Raw genomic sequence first — 3,869 nt, 5'->3', positions numbered from 1 at the left:
AATGATTTTATCTGCATATATTTTTACTGTCATGATGCTGCATACATTATCATGTTGGGCTATATTCTTTTGAGATACCGTCAGTAGGGTGCTCACCCTACCTGTTCGTAGATGGTTGGACACGTGGACTCGTGATCAGGTCACCATTTTCACAGTTGGGTATGTGAGCCACCTCCTAGTGTGATGATATATAGTGCTACATACTAGGCGCCGATTTTGATTGAGCAGTTCTTAGTGACTTTTGAGTCATGGTATCCTGTAAACTTGCATACATGTTAATATAGTATTTGTATACTCATACTCTCGTGCTGTGCGCTTTAATCACTCACGTACTCAGTTTATTTTGGACACCCCATTCCATGGGGCAGGCCTTAGGTTGGGCGGAGCAAGAGGCTCGAGGCGATAATAGTTTAGGGTTGCGGCAGCCGGTGGGAATTTTTTGGTAGCAGGGTTGGTTATAACTCCTTTTCTGTTGTATCGTTTCAGTTGTTATTGCAGTACTGAGTGATTCGATATGGTGGTATAACTTAAGAATTTCTACAGATTTCTTTCCTTAGAATTGTATTATGTTTATGTTTTTGCTGTGTTTTCTGATTATATTTTGATTAATTTAATTGCATGCCTAAGCTCTTGATTAGTAGGTGATCATGGTGCGGGTCGCTACATATAACCTTTGCTCATAGTCAAAATATAATCAAGTTTGGTTGAGCTCAAATTAAATCTGGAAAGTGTCATTTTTTATTTTTCAAGTTCACTCTTCAGCATGCTTGACATGAGTCAGTTTTACGTATTTTTATTGCATGGTTTTTGTGTGTTTTGCATTAATGTCAATTCATTTTGTTGTGTTAAAGTTAATTTATGTGCATCCAGTGTTTTTCTCATGCATTTTGTTCACTCCTCGTGTTTTGGTGGTTATTGTGGCAGGTAAGCAAGGACAGAAAAAATTCAGACGAGAAACAAAGTGCGCCCGAGCGGTCATTTCTACAGCTCGGGCGCGGTATAAAAAATATGGACAGAAGTGAGGCAAAATAGAAGGCTCTGGGGCTGTCATTTATGCAGCCCAAGCGCATGCTCGAAAAAACGGGAAAGTAACGAGGCATAATTTCATGCGCCAAGGCTGTAAATTCTGCAGCTCAGGCACTCACACGTAATTTGGAAAGTTTTGATTTTGGGTGTTTCACATGGAAATGACTCTATGGGCGATATAAATAGAATATTTTCAGACATTTTAAGGTTTCGACACGCAGAAGAACAAAGAACGGCGGCTGTGAAGGGCTTGGAAGATCGCTCGGCTTGTTTTGAGTTTTCTTCTCTTCCAAACCTTGTTTTTTTATGTTGAAAAACAGTTTTAGATTGATTTTTATGATGAGTTGTAGTAGCTAAACTTTCTTTTTTTGGAATTTAGGGGATCCGAACCCCGAAACACGTTTGTGTATTGAATTTGTTGGACGAATTGAGTTTGCTTAATACTATTAGGCTATGTTTTGTAGCATTATTAATAATCTATGTATAAATTTATCCTCTCTAATCATACGTTCTTCTCATCATATTATTTATCCATCAATTAATTATAATTTTACATCAATCAAATCATTAATTATTTAACATACATCAATCAAATCATTGAATTTAAATTATTATATTACCCCTTATAAATAATATTATTTATTATTTATTGTTAAAAGGATAAAATGATAATTTATCATTTTTATATAAAATTTAATCAAACAAATCAAATCAACTATAATCTATCAATCAAATCAAATATTATACCCACTATCATTTCTTATTTATTTTTTTATTATAATACATTACTTATCTATATATTATTTATCCCATCATCTGTACCAAACATAGCCTTATTTGATTTTGTCATGGTTGATTATTCTATGTTAAGGAGTAGCTAACTTTTGCATAGATTCGTAGGTCGTGAATTGCTATCGAGAGATAAATTCACGATTAGGACGAATGACACAATCCATGGACTTAAAATATGCATAGAGATATGATATTTAGTACATGTTGATAACCATATACATTCAGGTTGAAATTTTTAGGAATTCAAAGAACACAAAGCAATCAGTAATGATAAATAATTAAAAAAATTTAATTGTTTCATTAACTTGAATTAGATTGACATTAAATCGAGAGAGAGTGTCAATATATCAGGAATTCCTGTTGAATTTATGTGTATAAAAATAAATATCAATCGTCCAGTTCAATTAGGGGGAAGGTGAACCGAGATTCCAACAAAATATTCTCATATTATATTTTTTTGCTCTAAAAGTTGCTGTGGTTAATTTATTTTAGTTCGAGTAATTTAAGTTGAACCCATTCATTTATAATTTTAGTATAATCATTCACCAAAACTTTGTTACTTTGGGTAGAGAATAAAATAATCGAATTATTGTGACATAGTCCCTAAGGACGATACTCGTACTCAGTAGACTTTACTATAACTTTATTCATGCACTTGCGATAATTTTGAGAATAATTGAGAGATATTTATATTGAATTTAAGTGTTGGTATTTGCTCGATAAAGTTTTTGGTGCCGTTGCCGGGGACTACTGATTACTCTGATTTGTTTTGTTTAATTTTCTCTACTTTAATTTAAATCACTATTATCATCTGTGAACTGCAGGATACTCCAGCAGCACATGCAACATTATCCTGATTCGGAACTTGTGCCTTTTGATCCAGAAATTGAAAGAACTTTTCGCAGGAGAAGAAGGCTACAACATGAAGCAATGGCAGACAAAGAAAGACAATGTTTAGATGGACAGGCTGAGAATAGTGCACCACCTGTCTACAGTTCCATGATGGATAGTGCCTTGCCATCCATCGATGATGCCAGACCAAGCATCATCAGGCTCACCATAGAAACAAATCATTTTGAAATAAAGCCTGCTATCATTCAAATGGTGCAAAACATAGTCCAATTTGGTGGGTTGACGATCGATGACCCATATGATCACCTGACAAATTTTCTAGAAATTTGTGATACTTTAAAGATGCAGGGAGTTTTTGATTATGATATTCGTTTGCGTTTATTCCCTTTTTCATTAAGAGATAAGGCTAAAGCATGGCTAAAAAATCTACCTGCATGTTCCATCACCGCTTGGGATGATCTCGCGAAAGCTTTCCTTACCAAATACTTCCCACCATCTAAATCGGTGAAGCTAAGAGCTTACATCACAACATTTGCTCAAGGAGAACAAGAAACACTCTATGAAGCATGGGAGCGCTATAAAGATCTATTGAGGAGATGTCCACACCACCAATTACCAGACGGTATTGTGGTAAATACATTTTATTATGGTCTTCCTCATTCTAATCGTACCAAGCTAGATGCAGCTGTAGGTGGTAATTTTTTACGAAAATCACCAGAGGATGGATATGATTTAATTGAGGAAATGTCATCTAGTAGTTATCACCATCAGTCTGAGAGAAGTGCAGCCAGGAGATCCGCAGGAATTCATCAAGTTGATGCATTCACCTCAGTAGCAGCTCAGCTTGAGGTCATGAATAAGAGGATTGAAGAGCTAAGTTTAGGGCATTCTGCGATGCGTATTCAAGAAGTGTGGTGAGAGAAATGTGGTGCTGAACACTTCACGAAATATTTAAGACTGGAAATCCATCATATCAACCAGAGGGATGTATGGTAAACCATGTGGGAAATCAAAACCGCCCTAGGAATGATCCATTCTCAAATACATATAATCCGCGGTGGAAACAACATCCAAACTTTTCGTGGGGAGGACAGAATAATAGGCCATATGGGAATCAGAAATATGGAAAACAATATCAGGAGGAGAAGTCAAGCATGGAACAGATGATGCAAAAGTTCATATCATCCACTGAAACTAGA

General features: G+C 35.6%; 1 non-coding gene across 1 annotated transcript; it reads right to left on the bottom strand.

Annotated features, from left to right (window-relative positions):
• Positions 1–3,177: 3,177 nt before the first annotated feature.
• Positions 3,178–3,284, bottom strand: LOC140894150 (small nucleolar RNA R71). The gene has a single exon (XR_012153697.1). It is a non-coding gene; the product is annotated as a small nucleolar RNA R71 (small nucleolar RNA).
• Between the last annotated feature and the right edge of the window lie 585 nt (positions 3,285–3,869).

The sequence above is a fragment of the Henckelia pumila genome, chromosome 3 (genome assembly GCF_033568475.1).
Source record: "Henckelia pumila isolate YLH828 chromosome 3, ASM3356847v2, whole genome shotgun sequence".
In the NCBI taxonomy this organism is placed as follows: domain Eukaryota; kingdom Viridiplantae; phylum Streptophyta; class Magnoliopsida; order Lamiales; family Gesneriaceae; genus Henckelia; species Henckelia pumila.
This window is presented reverse-complemented; position numbering and strand designations above follow the sequence as displayed.